Source organism: Tiliqua scincoides, chromosome 3, assembly GCF_035046505.1.
Source record: "Tiliqua scincoides isolate rTilSci1 chromosome 3, rTilSci1.hap2, whole genome shotgun sequence".
Classification (NCBI taxonomy): Eukaryota; Metazoa; Chordata; class Lepidosauria; order Squamata; family Scincidae; genus Tiliqua; species Tiliqua scincoides.
Window position 1 is genome coordinate 143728877 of NC_089823.1, and position 19494 is coordinate 143748370.

Sequence of the window (19494 nt, forward strand, 5' to 3'; positions counted from 1 at the left end):
CGGTATCCCACTGATTCTCCGCATTCCACCAGGTTTCCATTGTGCCCACTATATCAAAATTTTCTCTAGTCACCAAGCATTCCAGTTCTCCCATCTTCACTCTGAGACTTCGGGCATTTGCATAAAAACATTTGATCATAGAATGCCCCAGGATGGCCTGCTTATTAGCTCCTTTACCCCTGCAACCTCTCATTGTGCCAAATTGTCTATCACATCCCATCATGCTACCATTCCCAATTTCTTCTCCTACTCCGTCTTTACCTTGTTGTTCTCTAACCTCCTCGTCCTCGTCCCATAGGGATGAGGAGTCCCGAACCGGATGCCCCTCGGCTCCTGTCCGCTTTCCTCCATTAGTCAGTTTAAAAGTTGCTCTGCCACCTTTTTAATGTTATGCGCCAGCAGTCTGGTTCCATTCTGGTTCAAGTGAAGCTCGTCCCTCTTGTACAGGCCCCGCTTGTCCCAAAACGTTCCCCATTGCCTAACAAATCTAAACCCCTCCTCCCTACACCACCATCTCATACATGTATTCAGACCCCCGATCTCCACCTGCTTAACTGGCCTAGAGTCAGGGAGAGTTTGAACCGCAGTAAGTTCTTCTGGGGGTGGGGAGGAAGGCAGTGACGTGATTCCAAGGATCACGTCACTCAGGGGGCTGTAGGGACTGAGATGCACTCAGCAGTCCCTGCAGCATCCTTCCTGGGATGTGGAGAGCCCTGCGCGAGTGTCTGCAGGGCTCCCCAGGTCTTGAAAAGTGAAAGCACAGCAATCGTGCTCTACTTCTGCAAAACCGGGAGCACAATCACTGCACTTTCACTTTTCAAGACTTGGGGAGTCCTGCAGACCGTTGTGCAGGGCTGCCTGTACCTCCGGGAGGCTGCTACAAGAACTGGTAAGTAAATGCCAGCCCCTGCAGTCCCCTTAGCAATGCGATCTTGGGGACTTGGAAACCAGAAGTGGTTTGTGCATGGTTTCTCAACATTCTAACACTCAGGAGCCCAGCACACCTCCTCTTGCTTGCAGAAGCACCCCCACTAGACTCCCTTAGCAATGCGATCCTGGGGATTGTGTCACTGCCATTGCCCCTTCCTCACAATTTACTTAGGGTGTAATGCTCCCTAAAAGTTTGAGAACCACTGGTATAGATTCTACCAATTATAAAATAGTGGCATCATACTGAAAGTGCAATAAGTGCATCTCAAAAAAGACATAGTGGAAATGGAAAAGGTGCAAAAGAGAGCGACTAAGATGATTATGGGGCTGGGGCACCTTCCTTATGAGGAAAGGCTACGGCGTTTGGGCCTCTTCAGCCTAGAAAAGAGATGCCCTGAGGGGGGACATGATTGAGACATACAAAATTATGTAGGGGATGGACAGAGTGGATAGGGAGATGCTTTTTACACTCTCACATAACACCAGAACCAGGGGACATCCACTAAAATTGAGTGTTGGGAGAGTTAGTACTGACCAGAGAAAATATTTCTTTACTCAGCATGTAGTTGGTCTGTGGAGCTCCTTGCCACAGGGTGTGGTGATGGCATCTGTCCTGGATGCCTTTAAAAGGAAATTGGACAAGTTTCTGGAGGAAAAATCCATTACGGGTTACAAGCCATGATATGTATGCGCAAACTCCTGATTTTAGAAATGGGCTATGTCAGAATGCCAGATGCAAGGGAGGGCACCAGAATGTGGCCTCTTGTTATCTGGTGTGCTCCCTGGGGCATTTGGTGGGCCGCTGTGAGATATAGGAAGCTGGACTAGATGGGCCTAATGCCTGATCCGGTGGGGCTGTTCTTATGTTCTTAAGGGAGTTTTTTTAAAGAACAATTTTTAGTGGAATTGTCTCAAACATGAATAACTTTTGGGGGGGAGTGAAAATATTGGATCTTGGAGGATCTTAGAATGTAGAATAGTCCTAGGCCAGGGGTTGGCAACCTTAAACACTCAAAGAGCCATTTGGACCTGTTTTCTGGAGGAAAAAAAACCTCAGGAGCCACAAAACCCTTTTGACATCTAAAATGAAGATAATACCACATATATAGTTTTTTTTTTTTACCTTTATGCTCTTATAGGTCCCATTTTTAGAATGTAGCCCCCTCTTGTAGCTTTTAGTTAGTTTTGTCATACATTCTTGTCCTCTGTTTTCAGATGCCTGGTCCTCTATGGTGTTTTGCCTGATTCCAAGGTCATTCTCTGCCTGGAGAATTATGCCCACTTTAAGCAAATTAGCTCCCCTTCTTTCCCCCAACAAATGACCCTGGTTCTGCCCTGTAGTCCTGCTGGACCCCACCTCCAGGGTAGTTCGCCTGTTCAACCTGCAGAGGTCCTCTCTCCTGCCAGCAGCCTCCCACCACTACAGTAGCCCCTTGGTCCTCAGCAGGTCTTGGGCACAGCAGCCACACTTCAAACTCCAGTGCCTCCAGCAGTTAGTCACAAAGTCAGTCAGAGTATCCAGGGCAGAGTCCAAAGTCAATAAGCCAAGTCACAGTCCAAGATCAGATTCCAAAGTAAGTCAGTCAAATCAGTCAGAGTATCCAAGTCAATAAGCCCAGTCAGTCAGTCTCCTCTCCAGCCTGCACTCCTTCTACAACCCACACCCCCTTCCTCAGGTGCCCGTTATATCCCTGAGGGCCCTATTGCCTTCAAGTGGCTGCAGCTGTGCAGCACACTGCTGGATGCCCAGGCCTTACCCTTAAAGGGGCCACTGCTGACACCACATCTACCTCCTCACCAGATCTTCCAGGATTCCAATACATATAGTGGTTATGACATCTGCTTATCTTACATGGATACTAAAGAACCCCCCACTACCACCACCTTCCAGAGGCACCCTGCTGGAAGGAAAAAAGGACACAGATTCCAGAGGTGGGGAAGAGAAGAAGCCAGAGCGGGGCAGCCACAGGTCAGCTTCTGCCCTGCCTGCCTGCCCTCCCTCACTTAGGCTGCAACCCTCTCCACACTATCCTGGGAGTAAGCCCCATTGACTACAATGGGACTTCTGAGCAGACAAGTTGGTTGGAGCTCTCAGGTTGCAGTCCTCTCCACACTTTCCTGGGAGGAAGCCTCACTGACTACTTGTGAGTAGACCTGCATAGGAGCGGGCTGCCAGGGCTTGCAATGGCTGAGGAGAAGGGCAGCTCAGGATTGGCCTGTGGTCAGCCAGTGAAGGGCCCTGAGCCATTCCAACAGAAAAAGCCAGGAGCCTGCTGGATGCTGATTGGCTGAGCCTGCTGGACAGTTGGGGAAGGGAAAAACAGGGAGCTTAAGCCTGCAGAGGGGGCAAAATTGAAAAGCGAAACCAATGTGGAACAGGTGGGGGTGAAGGCAGTGAGCTCGGGGGACAGAGGGAAGCAGCCTGCCCTCCCAAAACAGGTGCCTCCTGTTAACCCCTTTGCCACTTTCACTGGGAGGAGCCACAGCAGACAGCTGAAAGAGCCACATGCGGCTCTAGAGCCACAGGTTGCCGACCCCTGTCCTAGGCCCACCAATTATTGAATGATTTTATATTGAAGGATGGTTTTTTATATGCTAGCTGGTTTAACAGGTCATACATCATTGTTTAAGAATTTAAAAACATTATACAAAAATTTGGCATATCTACAACACTGCTTTTACAAGAACTGCAGGATCTTTATAGGATGGCAAATAGAGCATGTTCCCCATTAAGTCTGCAGATTCCTATAATGTACGGTCAAGTAGCATCATATCTATACTCGCCGAACAGTTATAAAAAAAGGAGAGCCTTCTTCCTTGCTAGATTTAATGTGCTCTTGTCTGCTGTTCTTTTTGGGAAATTTTTACAAGATAGCTCATGCTGAAAGGCAATGCTCTTATGGGCTGGGATGTGTTGAGACCATTGTCCACTCTATTCTTTATTGTCCCTTCTACATCAAGATCTGTCAAAAGTATCTGGATCCTATACTGGGAACAAGAGGAGAATTTACAGATGTGGAAAGAATACACTACCTCCTAACAGATTCTTCTGTGAAAATAACAGATACTGTGGCAACGTTCCTATATCAGCTCACTGAGCTGTGCAATCAAGAAGTTAATTTGCTATCTGGCTGACCAAATGTGCATAGTTGCCGATTTGTTTGTTTTATATGCCAAAAAAGGATTCTATTCTAGTCTCAATTTTGCTGGCATGGGTCCAAGCACACCTCTTTGCACCATGGGGGCTTACCCTCAGGGAACAAATTTTCCCTTACCCAGAGGACACCTCTGGGACTGCCCTTCAGGATGCAGTGCTAGCTGTTTTGGTGCTCCTGCATTGGGGGGGGGGGGCGTGGAAGCACAGGATTGGGCTGATCGATCAATTTATTAATCATTTTGATTGGATGGGATTTTTTTGTGTGTAGGGTGTATTTATTTAGGGAGGGAATTAGGTAAGTTATTTAATTAAGTAGTTTATTCAATTTTAGTACCCACCTTCACTCTCACAAGTGTCTTGGTTTGGATGATAAATTACAGTATATGTATATAGAAGGGAAATAGAGTGCTATGTACAGATGGGGGAGTGCCAGAAGCTGCCTGAACAGACTCAACTCTGAGAGGACTTGCATTCAGGCCCGTGTGAACACCATGAAGTCAAGTCCCAGACATAAGCCTTCAACACTGAAGCTGACCAAAAGGATTCCACCCCATTGGGGAGGACTAGCAACATTCATATTCATGCAAAAGTAAGAGTCCTTAGACCTGGCATATGTTTCCTGTGGTAGGGCTCCACCCAGGAAGGAATTCAGACTCTCCAACTTCAGGTGGGCCATTGGTAGGCTTTCATGTCTGTCATGACTAAATTTAACTGTCTGCTTAAAAGCTAACTTGTTTGCTTCATAAGGGATCTGTTCCAATCCAGACTTTATGTTCACTAAGCCTTGCCACCAGACTATGACTTTCCAGACCAGGTTCCATCAATATGGGCAGTTTCAATAACTTGATAGCTAGCTTTAACCCTGGTATCTAACCCTCAATTTATAATCACTCCAAGCTTCAATACTAAGCTATGGTGTCTGTGTCTAGCTGCTTTAGTAGGGTTTTTGTTCCTAACCTCTTGTATTAACAGTCTGAGATTTGGTAACTAGTTCTAGCCTTTGGTGCATTTCAGCCAAAAATCAGAAGTCGCAATTTCCAACCTTTCAGGGGCCTTAGAAGGCCTTCTGAGGGTCAGGGAGGCTGCGCATGGCTTCCCCGGCCCTCAGAACACAACCAGAGCACAGCAACAGTTGCGTTCATAGGGACCTAGTCCAGCTGAACCTGTGATTAGATAAAACCCCAGGTTCCAAATCAGTGGATAGTCTGTCTGCACCTGTAAAAAGTATAAATCTGGCGTTGGAAAATGTGGAATTAACTTTTATAGCACGGAAGTTTAAAGGGGGGGAGAGAATTGTGCATCACAAAGAGGCAGTTCATTTATTGAGCTCTTGATGAGAGAACACATGTAACAAACACTTTTCTTGGCCTCTTTTGAGTTGAAGAGACAACTCAAAAGTACACCACTAAGTGTTGTGGAAATGTGCGTTTAAAACATTTCAACCACAATGAAAACTACCTATGCATTCACATTTGTCCTCTTTCCAGCAACTTCTACAAGAGAACAATTGTAGTACAGGTGGAGCCTATTTATATGAGTGAGTTCCGTTCCATGACCCAGCTAGATTACGAAAAAATGTGTTGTGCTAAATTCCATAGAGTTACACAAATACGCTGCAGCCTGACACTTGGGGCTGGAAGGTAACTAAGGCAGCTGTTCTCAATCGCCTCCCCTCCGCTCCAATCCTTTGACTCCCCCTCTTCCGCTCCACACAGCCCTCCCGGTTGCCAGCTGTCCCACTTCTTTCACAAGTGGGATGCTGAGCTTTTAAGAGTCCAGTCCTATGCGTTTCTACTCAGAAGTAAGCCCCATTGTAGTCAATGGGGCTTACTCCCAGGAAAGTGTGGAGAAGATTGTAGCCTCAGAGCCCAGTCCTATGCCTGCCTACTCAGAAGTTAAGTCCCATTCTAGTCAATGAGGCTTACACCCAGGAAAGTGTGGATAGGATTGTAGCCTAAATCTCATGCTTTGCTTGCTGGGAAGACCTGCTTGCTGGGCTGTTTTGTTTCTGTAGGCTGGAGCACGGAGAGCCTGCACCATCTCAGTCTGAAGGGGGGGGGGGAATTCGGCAAACACTCCGAATTTTTCCTCCTTCAAAAGGAGTACAACCCCATCCAAAATATTCTGATAGTGTCATTAATTCATTGGCCCCCAACCAGGAGAATCTCTCTCTTATCCAATTTAATTTTATTTTGTTCGCCCACAGCCAGCCATTCACTTAGGGGAGCTCCAAAGGTATACTGCTGTTGATGCTGCTTTGATTAGTATTGCCCATCTCTGTGCTTGCTTTCCTGCACCTGACCTGCTTAAGTTGTATATTTGTAATGAAACTTGTACTTATGTAGATACTTGCCTATAAGGTGATTTCACAGATAAGTTGAGTGCAGGTTTTCAGTCAAAAATCATGGAATGTTCCATGATCCTGGGATTAAGTCGGGGGTAAAACTTAGGTAATGGTGCTTGTAATGAGGAGCTGCAGCTTCCTCTGGAGCCTGACTGAAAGCCAGGAAAGAATCTGAGCCATGCCACTCTTTTTGAAGACATTAACAAGGTGCTTATGCAGTACTGTGTACCATTTCCCCTCTTAAAGCAACAGAATTGAACACTGCACTGAATTGCTAAAGAAAAAAAATCCAGGTTTGAAACAGCAGAAAAGCATTTGTACTTTTAAAAACTGTCCAAAACAAATGCAGCATCACTATAGCAATGTAAGCAGCTTAACTCAGTACAGCACCCTAATTCCATTGCTGCCAGACAACTTTTAATACTGTTCACTATCATTTTAAGAAGCACCTCTATTGGAGTTAATGTGCATCTTCAGAAGACTCTATGACAGAGCTCCGACAAATGTAAACAAAGCTGCATGTCTGTATGCAATCACTCAAAATGTTCCCTACATGCTTCACAGATCCTCTGCAGTCACTTTTAAAGTTTCTCCAAACTTCTTTATAATAACAAAAAAGTGACCCTACAACATGGTTGCACTTCAAATTTAAGCACAAAACAGAACTCATTATAAAGTCTGTTAGCCAACTTTGAACACATACTTGAACAGACAACCTCCTTGACCAGCAAGGAAATGGCTCAAGCATTATCTTTCACATATTGTGAAATACCATTTTTTTGGTGAAATACTATTTTTTTCTTGCATAAGTCACACATATCTACCTTTTGTTTCAATCACGCTGCAGATACATTACAGAGAACAAATAAAGACAACACAGAACAGATGAAGACAACACAGAATAAGTTACTGTATTAACTCTGCTGTTTTTACTTTTTCCAATCAAAACAAAAAGGTGGGAGAAATTTTTCTTCCCACTATATAGCTCCATCCATAAAACTGTACAAATGGACTACATTTTATTCTAAAACCAAGCATCAACTGCATGAGAGAGGAATTCCTGACAATATTTTGTCCACCTGAAAAAAGAAAAAAACCTACATAAAGGTATAGCCAATATATTTATTTTAGTGTTTTACCTCTTATCAGAAAGTTGGATGAAACAGTGCAGTACAGAAAATATTCTTCAAACGGTTTCATCTGTATTTCCACTTCATCAATTCCAAAATAAAATTGTAACAATGCATATTTCTTTAAATCTGTAAGACAAAAGAAGAGTTGAAATTCAGTTCCAAACTAGCTTTGAAGAAGGCATTGTCTGTTTATGTTTCATTCCATCAACTACAGAGCATTCTTGTGTATATCACCCAGGACACAATGAACTGCATAATTAATTCTACAACTTCAAGGGGGCACTGGGATTGTACACTACAGCAGGAGTTCCCAAACCTGGCGACCCACTGCAACATCCACAGTGGATCCAGGGCCCACTGAGGCCAGGACACTGCAGGATAAAATGGCAGGCACCCCAGAAGACACTTCTGATCACGTGTGCACACTTGTCATTAGCCATGCTATGTCACATTTTCTAAACTGTGTGCTGCAACCCAGAAGCGCAACACACAATTTGGAAAACGCTGAGCGACACAGCAACAACATGGGATACACACATGACCTAGAAGTAACTTCCAGGTCATCCACCATTTTACCCTACAGCATCCTGGCCTTAGCAGTACCATGATCCACCAGGAATCAGGTTGCAACCCAGTTTGGGAACTACTGCACAAGGGGAACTTTAAAAAACAGTTTTCAAAAGCAACTTGGTAGTGCTGGTCTGCTATTTAAGGCAAAAATCCCACAAAGCATGACTAAGTCTTCAGGATATCTAGAGTAGCTCTTTAGATTCTGACCATCCACAATGAGGCATAAAAGACTGTTCTTCAAAATATGAATGTATTTTTTACAGGTTCAATGTTCACATTCAAATTAATGGAGCATTACTGGGGTAAAAACTGTAGAGCTCAAGTTTATTGTAGGTTCAAAAAAGGAACTGTTACCAATAAGAATATGTGAAGTAGCTACACTAACTGAGGGCAGGGCTCGAAAATTTTAGGCATCTGGTTGCTAAAACCAGTGGCGTCACTAGGGTTCGAGTCACCCAGTGCGGGATACCAGCGCGTCACCCCTCATGCAGTGGGCAGGGCAACACCTCAGGTGGTGGGCGTGGTGATGTACCATCACTCTGCCCCCACTGATTTTTTGGCTGTACCATTTGATAGAACAAAGATAGAACACATTCTGCATGAAATTACGCATTGATTGATATATAACATGATGGTATTATTCCTCCAACTTACGATTTTAATTATTTTGGTCACTGTTACACACACCCCAGGTGTCAACTTACTAACACCTTGTTGCAGCAGTTCTCAAACTTTTAGCACTGGGACCACTTTTTAGAATGACAATCTGTCCAAGACCCACCAGAAGTGATGTCATGGTGGAAGTGACATCATCAGGCGATCATCAGGTCATAAATAATTAATTTATAAAATAAATAAGTATAAATAATTAAAGTAAAACAAATAAATAAGCAGAAGCCAGCCCTGTTCCACCAAGTGAACTTCCTCAGTGGCCTACCTGCAATAACACCCCCCCCCCTCCAAAATCAGTAAGGTTTTCAGCCCTACCCAGTGCCCAGTTCAACTGAAGAACTTCTGTTTAAACCAGATCACTGTCAGGATCCAGCTAGCTTTGAAAGTCTCAAAAAAGTTCACCTTATCAGCTGAAGCCTCTGTTTAGTGTGTGCAGGGGGGGGGCTGCCTTCTGGGGCACTTGTTTAGCTCCAGGTGCATAGGATCAGGACCATTCTAGTAGCCTTGCAGTCTCCTTCACTTGATCTTCCACACCAGCCAAGGCTCATTTGCTTACTCACAAGTAAACACAACTGTGAGGCTTAGTTTCGCTTTCCAGAGGGCTCAATACATTCATCTGCTTGGAGAGAGAGACTTCCTTTTCAGGAGTTTTGGGGGGCTGCATTCACTGGATCAGGACCATTCTGGTGTCGTTGGACTCCTCTCAGCTTGCCCTTTCCGATGGTCTAAGGCAGGGGTGCTCAATAGGTGGATCGCAAGGCAAAAAGAGTATATCGCGGAGTGCCGACCCCCCCCTTCAGGTGCCTCTGGGAGGAAACGCCAGGAGTAAGGCCCATTGTACTCAATGGGGCTTACTCCCAGGTAAGTGTGGCTAGGATTGCAGCCTCACAGCCTAATCCTAGGCATGTCTACTCAGGAGTAAGTCCTGTTATACTCAGTGGGGCTCAAGGTACACCAACATACATTGTACACATAAATGTTATATGTTATGATGGTGTGAACATTGTAAAAAAAAACTCTGGTAGATCTCCGGGCCTTGCTGGGTTTCAAAGTAGCTCTTGAGCCAAAAAAGTGTGAGCACCCCTGGTCTAAGGCAAGGTCACCTACTAGCGAGTAAACGTGCAATACAGCTCACTTTCCATAGGGATCCATGCATTTTTTGTTCTCCAGTTTTTTGGCCATAACTTTTGATAGAAAGGAGATATTTCACTCTGGTTTTTTATATTGAATTCTCCTCGAAATTCTGCATCCAACAGTATTACTGATGGTATTACTCCTAACCACCAAGATTATAGTGTGTGACCCCCCGTGCGCGTCACCCGGTGCGGCCTGCACCCCCCATACCCCCCTAGTGGCAACACTGGCTGAAGTTCCTAAAAATGCTGTCAACCAGGAATTTAAATATTCTCTCAGTTCCCAATTGGGGTCTAGGTTCTTTGCAGCATTTCCTTCAGTTTCAAATAAAATATTTTTGTAAATAAGATAGAAACATATCATTCTGAGTCCCAGTGCTGCCTCGCAAATGTATTTCTAGCCACTAAAATTTCTATCCACTAAAACAGAAATGGAAATTATAGGGAAAACAAAACAAGGTTTAGAATAAAAGAGAACTTTGATTTCTGGACAGATGCTTTAAAAGGTTTAAACTGACCTGTGACCTCCCCATTTCAGAAAGAAACACCAACTGCCCTGCAAGGAGCAGGAGAAGAAGCAGCAGCCAGAGAGATATTCCTTGCCTCTTCCCCACTTTACTTCTGTATTACATGAATACACTGTATATTGGGAAGTACTGTAAGCCTTGGGCACCACTGCTGGGGATGGGAAAGGAGGAAAATAAATATTTTAAATATATAAATGGGCTTTGGAAAGCTCCTGTTTCTCCCTGGAAGCTGCTCTCATTTGGAGAAAGGGGTTGGGGGTGGAGATAAGTCACTGAGAGCAGTGGTTCTCAAACCCACCAGTGCGTGTAAAGGTTCCCCCGTCCCTTTAAAGGGTGAGGGAAGAGGAGAGGGCAGCAAGGCAATCCCGAGGATTGTGTTGATGGGGGGCGAGTGGGGATGTTTTTGACGACATATACAAGAAGCCTGACACGCATAAGGGTGAGTGCGATATCTACCGGCTTGCCAAGTCGCTGCATTGCCAAGCCGAGGATATTGAGAAGTTCTGCAGCATAAACAACGAGAGGGCAGCGATCGGAGGCAGGCAACCAAACGCTGGCGAACACACTTGGAGCGGATTGCCGCACCCGCCGATCCTGCAAACAGCCACCACTCATGGATCTGTGCAGCCAAACGGACTTGAAGAAGTCACAGAGGCGCTGAAACAAATGAAGCTGGGCAAGGCAACTGGTCCTGATGATGATGTTGCCGAGCTCTGGAAATCGCACTGCTGGAACCTGGTCAATTGGCTCATGCGCTTCTTCAACCAGATGATCGCGAAGCAAAAGACACCTGCTGACTGGGAACGAAGCACAACCATTCCAATCTGGAAGAAGAAAGGCAGCCCTGCTGCCTGAACAAACTACCAGCCAATCTGCCTCCTCTCACACTATTAAAATCTTCAAGAGGGTCATTGACCGCCACATCCATGACATCAACCAACTCATGACGAACCAAGCAGGCTTTGTCAGCGGCTATGGAATGACAGGCGCAGTGCATGTGGCACGTCACCTATCTCCTGTTAGAGAAGCACCAAGAGAAGCAAAAGTCATTGCACGTTGCCTTTACTGACCTTGAAAAGGCGTTCGATCATGTGCGGCATGATGTCATCTGGTATGCACTGCGTAGTGAAGGAGTACCAGAAGAACTCATTTGAAGGGTGAAGCTTTTGTACAAGGACCCAAAGAGTTGTGTGCAGACTGTTGCTGGAACGTCTAAAGACTTCCACATTACTGTTGGCAGCCAATCAGCAAGGTACTCTCCAAGGCTTGGCATGCTCTCTGTTGCTGTTCATCACGGTGATGGACATCATCACCCGCAATCTGCAAAAGTCGGCGCCATGGACACTTCTCTACTTGCTTCTTCTTGCATCCAACAACCAGGCAGACCTCAAGTAGCATGTACAAGCTTGAGGTGACCGTCGTGCATTGTTTGGCCTCCGTCTCAATGTCAAGACAACAGAGTATACCTCGGCTCAATGATCACAGCTGACGGCAACCTGAGTCACAAGACCACTGCGCATGTAAACATAGCCTGGACAAAGTGGTGTATGATGACTGATGTCCTTTGCAACAAGAAGGTCAGCGACCATCTCAAGTTGAAGATCTACCAGACGGTCATGCCGCCAGTTGCAATCTATGCAGCTGAATGCTGTCAGACGACAAGAGAAGTCAAATATTGCCTCGCTGTCATGGAGACAAAGATGCTGTGTTTAATCAGTGGTATGACTCATTTTGACCACGTGCGCAATGACGATATCCGGCAGCGGTATGGCGTTGCTCCAATCGCTGACAGTGATACGCTGATGCAGAGGTCAATGGCAAACAACCGAAGGGCTGACCAAAGCAGCGCTGCACGGCAACATGAAAATCGGCAACATGAGGACTTCCTCATTGCATCGCGCCCCCCTTAGTAAAAAGCACCCCTCACCCCACTTAGCAACATGATCCTTGGGATCGCCTCGCTGCCCTGGCCCCTCCCCTGCAAAGACTTACTTAGGGAGTAAATTTCCCTAAAAGTTTGAGAATCACTGACTTAGAGCAGCAAATCATTCTCAAAAGGCAAGGCAATAATAGTGGAGTGAATATTAAAAGGAACCTACATCACTGCACAGTCCCTGCTGTGAACAATTGACTCCTCATCCCACTATGCAAGAGAAGATGAACAGAATTATCTGCATCTTTGTGTAGCAGAATGGTACTGGGGAGAGCACTTCTCCAACTCCCAGCCCTCAGTCTGCAGCCCAGAAACAAGGATCTTAAAGGATGCATATACTTCAATATATTTACGAAAGACTGTATCAATCTCAAGACAGACTCTTCCATGTGGACAGCTAGGTCTTGATTCCTGATTCTAGAGTTCAGCACAGAAATGAAATTCACTTGAGGGCCAACAGTCCATGAATATTTAGAGGTTAACATAAGAACTTATAATTACTGCAGGGGGAAAAAGCCCCCAGTACCTGAGTAACCAGAAGGTGGGGGGAATAAATGCAAAGAAAAAAATTTCTATATATCCATGTATGGAGACTCGTTATGCCTAAAAACCAAAAGGTACCCTCCACACCTTTCAATTCACCCTATTAAAGCAAACATGCCAAAAGTACCTGACCCACAGTGACACCTTTATGCCCTCCTGTAGGCATATACGGCAGTGGAGTACTCACTCTTATGTGGTGGATACAAACAGCTATGGAATGTTATGTGGTGCCACTTTAAAGCTGTCAAAGAAACAATACTATAACATGCACCTGCTGATGTGAAGAATTGGAGCAAAAAAGAAAATCAAGTTAGCACTGAAAATCTTAAAAAACATGCCACATGACCCACATTATTCTAAGATAAGCATAGAAAGTTAATGATCTGGATGCCAACTACCTCCAAGGTTAACACGTGCAATAGTTCTGATCAAAGTTCCACTTCTGTGAACCTTAAGTTCATAATAACCTCTTCCATTACAAGAAGGTCAAAATATCTGTCTCCCTCCTCATTTGTAAGCATTCCTACTGCTTGTTTAACAGCCTTGGCAATAAATAATAAATTTGTGTAAAACAGAGTAACCTGAAACTAACTTGAATATCAGATAGCACCAGGTTTTAAACACAGCAGTTTTTTTAGCAGACAGCTGGCATTTAACTTCCATGGCAAACAAAGAAAAAGTTATTCAACTTTCTATCTGGAAAACTTTATTTTTGCAAATACTCTATATCAAGGGTTCTCAAACAAGTTAGCACCAGGACCAACTTTTTAGAATGACAATCTATCAGGGCCCACTGGAAGTGATGCCACTGACCTGAATGGGGACCCACCTGAAATTGGCTCGCAACTAATCTAGTGGGTCCCAACCCACATTTTGAGAAACACTACTATATATAATCATAAAGTCAGAACACAAAGCAGCTTTTCTGCCCTTCTCCAAAATGGGTTTAATTTCTATTCAAAATCATAAACCAAGGTTTTTCAAATTGGGGTGTCATGACGCCCCAGGAAGAGGGTCCTAGCCTCTTTTCCCTTAAGGGGCAGGAGCAGGGGGGAGGCAGTGACGCAATCCCCAGGATCGAGTTAATAAGGGAGCTACAAAGATTGGCATGTACTCACCAGTCCCCATAACAGCTTCCCGGGGGTGCAGGAAGCCCTGCACGACCATCTGCAAGGCTCCACATGTCTTCAAAAGTAAAAGCGCAGCGACTGTGCTTCACTTCCAGTTTTCCAGAGGCAGGGGGCAATAGCTGTGCTTTCACTTTTCAAACTTCGGGGAGAACTGCAGACACTTGCACAAGGCTCCCCACACCCCAGGGAGGCTGCTGCAGGAACTGGTGAGTACACTGCATCACTGCCTTCCCCCCATCCCCAATGCCTACCCCCTCCCTTGCAAGGACATATTACAGTCCTCAAACTTCCTGCGAGTTTGAGAACAGCAGACATAAACCTTCGAAAACAGAAGCATGATTTTACTACTTCTGAGACATAATAATGCCATATTACTTCTGTTACTTCATATTACTTCTGCCATGAACAAGCTACATATTATGTGCTTTAAGCCATTTCTGCCCAATGTTGCATATATGCGATAAAGTGTGTACACCTGTGGGCTGGACAGAAATGGGCTAAAAAGGAATTGAGTATAAAAAGGCAAATATTATAATGCCATAATATAAATTGATTTTAAGGCTACACCTGGAGTACTGCATGCAATCCTGGTCAGCACATCTCAAAAAGGATGTAGGGGAAATGGAAAAGGTCGAGAAGAGAGTGACCAAAATGATTACAGGGCTGGGGTATCTCTCTTATGAGGAGAGATCACAGTGTTTGGGGCTCTTCAGTTTAGAAAAAAGGCAACTGAGGGGGGGACATGATTGAGACATACAAAATTATGCAGGGGGTGGATACAGTGACTAGTGCGATATTCTTTTCTCTCTCACACAATACCAGAACCAGGGGACATCCACTAAAATTGTGTGTCGTGAGAATTAGAACAGACAAAAGAAAATATTTCTTTACCCAGTATGTAATTAGTCTGTGGAACTCCTTATCAGAGGATGTGGTGATGGCATCTGGCCTAGATGCCTTTAAAAAGGGATTGGAAGAAAATTTCTGAAAGAAAAGTCCATCATAGGTTACATGCCATGATGCGTATGTTCAACCTCCTGATTTTACAAGTAAGCTGCCTAAGGGAACAATCCTAACCCCTTATGTCGGTGCTTTCCAGCACTGACATAAGGGCAATGCAGCTTCAAGGTAAGGAAACAAACATTCCCTTACTTTGAGGGGGCCTCCATGAGTGACACCCATCTGCAGGATGCAGCACATGTCCCATTGGCACCGCTATGCCAGCGCTGGAAAGCACTGACATAAGGGGTTAGGATTGCGTCCTAAGAATGCCAGATGCAAGTGAGTGGCAACAGGATGCAAGTATCTTGTCGTCTAGTGCACTCCCTGAGGCATCTGGTGAGCCACAGGAAGATGGACTAGATGGGCCTTTGGCCTGATCCAGTGGGGCTGTTCTTGCATTCTTATCGGGTTCAATCAATCCTCTCCTTCCTCAAACAAGAATACATTAAGTCCCCAATGTATATCCTGGTTCTGATTTCTGGACAGACTTCTGGAACAGAACATACATACCTCAAACAGTTGGCTCTTGCCAGCCCGGGGCTATCATGCCTGTGCAAGAGTACAACTGACATCTAGTGCCAGTGCAAAAGAACCAATGCAACCATTCTTAACTTGGAAGTCTGTAAGTCAGGGGGTCAATGTAACTTAAGCAACATTTCAATCCAACAACTTTAATATCCTTTCAAACACCACACATGTACACACCAGATTTTTAATATGTGATATGAGGAGGGTGTTCATGGCTGATTTATTTCACATGGCTCACACAAGCTTCAGTTCTCCCATTCCCTGCATCTAGGCTTCAGGGTTGATCATAGAAAACTGAAAAGAAATAACTGCTGAGTAGGCTTAATAAGAAGCATGTGCCTCTGGAGTATACCAGCAGAAAAACAAATTACAAAAGTAGTGTTTGAACATTTGAAGATTCTGTGGGATACAGACAAACTAGTAGTGCTACCCACAGCAACTCCCTTTAAGAATTAAGGAAGCACATGAACACACTGTAGTTAGGTAAATGCCTTAGAATGGTATCTGTACAATGGAAGTGTCTGAACAAACTATCCCACAAATGGGGGGGTGCAGGTGGAAAGTGATTGTTTCTCAGAGGTCTGTCATAAGGTTACTGCAAAAATGCTACAGATGAAAAGTAGCTGAATGTTGCAAGAGGATAGAGAAGCAATTCTCTTACACTAGCTAAAATGGTGACAGATCTGTTCATTCCAGAAATAGACCTTTTAATATTTCACAGCTTGAGAAGGAAACAGAGATAAAACACAAGAAAATACATATTTCAATCTGGAGAAGACTTTACACAGCAATGGTTGCATGGTCCCACACCACCACCACAACCAACACTGGCTTTTAGTCATTGCATTTTTAGCTTGCAATAAGTTATTGATAAAAGCTCTCATTCTTTTTCATAGTTTCACTTGCATGCAACTAATCTAAGTGTGCAGGCTTAAAACAGAATACTGAACTTTGTACTGAAGTAAGCTAAAAACAGAGCTTTCAGAGCACAATACCATAGTCTTTCGAGACTGAAGGTTGCCAATACTACTAAGCTAAAAACATAAGTTAACCAGGACAATATATAGGCATGATTGTATATAAGACTATAAAGACATACAGTGTGGAGTGGGACAAGTTGAGAGCAATGAATTTTTTTTAAGGGGTGCAATTTTACTAGTAAGTTTCACTCGCAAACAGTTAACAGGTAAGAAACAAGAGGTGGCTATCATCCTACTGCCCCGTTCATAAACTTTCAGAGGCACATAGCTTGTTCCTGTCAGAAACAATGCTGGACTAGACAAGCCTTGACCTTAGACAGCAGGACATTTCTTATGTTCCACCAATAGAAAAATTAACCAAATTGGTTTAAAAGGAAAAAAAAACTCAGGTAGGGAACAGTATCATTTTGGGCCTTGCTTTATCCAACTATTTCTTGATTCTTGGAATTCTCAGTTTCTATAATACAGAAATATCATAACCATAACCAGACATTTCTGACTGGAAAAATAAATGGATCAAATAATTTAGAACTGCGGTTCTCAAATTGTGGGACCGGAACCCATCAGTGGGTTGTGACCCAATTTTTATGGTTTGCGAAACTGACACAGCAGAGTAGGCTATGTGCAGCAAGGGTTACAAATCTGCTACTTGGGGGGGGGGGGAGTACTGCTGCTCAATCACCATTATAGCCACATCCCTTGGCATTTATAAATCAAGCAGCAGCATCTAGGGCCTCTAAAAAATTACAGAACCACTGGTTCAGAATATATAGGTTGTACCCTAAGTTTAGTTAATCATGACTACAACTAAGGCTGCAACCATAAGCATTTAGAGATTTCAAAATAATGCTTTGTTAGATCCGTTGTTCTTTATCCTCTTCTAAGTACAAGTCTGTACTGTGATCAAAGTAAAACAGAATTGGAGAACTACTAGTACCAGACGCACAAATCTTTTTTTCCACTGGTTCCCTGGGAAATCTAGTCTCTTTTGGAGAAGCCTTATTTTAATATTCTCAGAAATTCCTCCTCAGCTTCTAATTACTAAAACATTATTTTGAACCAGTTGCCACCTCTTATCCTTACAAGTTCAGTTCTAGTTCAAGTTTAAGACAATGGAACAATTTTAGATACTTGTTGCTTTCTAGTTCATTAACAACCCAATCCTATCCTCCCCCCACCCTGTAGCAACCATGTAGCAATCAATTAGTCCAGTGATTTTCAGCCTTTTTCATTTCATGGCACACTGGTAAGGCATTAAAATAGTCAAGGCACACCAGCTGTTTTTTGACAACTGACAAGGCACACTGTGCTGCCAGTGGGGGGCCTGCATCCCCCAATGGTCATATGATCCTCTCCCAAATTCCTGCTGCACACCCGGGAACCATTTGCAGCACACTAGTGTGCCATGGCACAGTGGTTGAAAATGGCTGAATTAGTCAATTATTCATGAATTATAAATCAACTACAAAGGATGTGTAAGAAAACCTCCGAGTTGTAGGCCAAAGAATAATATACAGTATTTATATACCGCCTTTCTTGGTCTTTATTCAAGACTTTATTCAAGGCGGTTTACACAGGCAGGCTTATTAAATCCATGCAGGGATTTTTACAAATTGAAAGAAGGTTCTCTCTTTCAAGAACCACCACATTCAAGATGTTACACTCCGATCTGGTTTAACATGCTGGCCTCCATCCTCCCACGCTCCGAGCAGATGGAACAGCTCAGCTGCAGCTTGCCAGCTGCTTCAAGGTCGCACGGTGCCGGTGGCCTCGAACTGGCGACCTTGTGGATGTTAATCTTCAGGCAAATGGAGGCTCTACCCTCTAGACCAGACCTCCTGCCCAAAGAAGAATGTCCCCTTATACATTCTTAATAATCTGACATCACTGCCATCAGACTTAAGTTTCTATGGGACATGGTCTGGGTGCTACTTAAATGAGATAGGTAGGCCGACCTGGGGGAAGGCCGACAGGAGCTGAGGGGTATCCGGTTCGGGACTCCTCATCCCCTATGGGATGAGGATGGGGAGGTTAGAGAACAACAAGACAAAGGCAGAGTAGGAGAAGAAATTGGGAAAGGTAGTGTGATGGGATGTGATAGATGGTTTGGCACAACGAGAGGATGCGGGGACAAAGGAGCGAATAAGCAGCGCATCCTGGGGCATTCTGTGTACAAATGCTTTTATGCGAATGCCCGAAGTCTACGAGCAAAGGTGGGAGAACTGGAATGTCTGGTGACAAGGGAAAATATTGACATAGTGGGCATAACGGAAACCTGGTGGAATGCGGAGAATCAGTGGGATACCGCAATCCCGGGCTATAAACTCTACAGGAGGGACAGGCAGGGGTGTGTTGGAGGTGGGGTGGCCGTTTATGTTATGGAAGGGATAGAATGCAGCAAAGTAGAGATTGAAGGTGGGTCCGACTCCACTGTAGAATCTCTGTGGGTTAAATTACCAGGCTTGTGCAGCGATGTAATACTGGGGGCGTGCTATTGTCCTCCAGACCAGAAATCGGATGGGGACCTTGAAATGAGGAAACAGATCAGGGAGGTGACAAGGAGGGACAGGGTTGTAATCATGGGGGACTTCAATTATCCTCATATAGACTGGGTCAATTTGTGTTCTGGTCACGAAAAGGAGACCGAATTTCTTGACGTGCTAAATGACTGTGGCTTAGATCAGCTAGTCACGGAGCCCACCAGAGGACAGGTGAATCTGGATTTAATATTGTGCGGTACGCAGGACCTGGTTAGAGATGTAAACGTTACTGAGCCATTGGGGAACGGTGATCATGCTGTGATCCATTTTGACGTGCACGTTGGGGGAAGAATACCAGGCAAATCTCTAACAAAAACCCTTGACTTCCGACGGGCGGACTTCACTCAAATGAGGAGGCTGGTTAGAAGGAGG

General features: G+C 44.6%; 1 protein-coding gene across 2 annotated transcripts in view; it reads right to left on the reverse strand.

Annotated features, from left to right (window-relative positions):
* Positions 1 to 19494, reverse strand: part of BMPR1A (bone morphogenetic protein receptor type 1A) — a 91692-nt gene that overhangs the window by 41686 nt on the left and 30512 nt on the right. The window contains exons 1-2 of one of the 2 annotated variants that reach the window (XM_066622533.1): positions 11537 to 11597; positions 7571 to 7690 (exon numbers count right to left, since the gene is read on the reverse strand). The gene's annotated coding sequence lies outside the window, so the exon portion shown is untranslated. Of the gene's footprint in view, positions 1 to 7570; positions 7691 to 11536; positions 11598 to 19494 lie in introns of those variants that run through there. The other variant, XM_066622532.1, reaches the window with a different exon arrangement.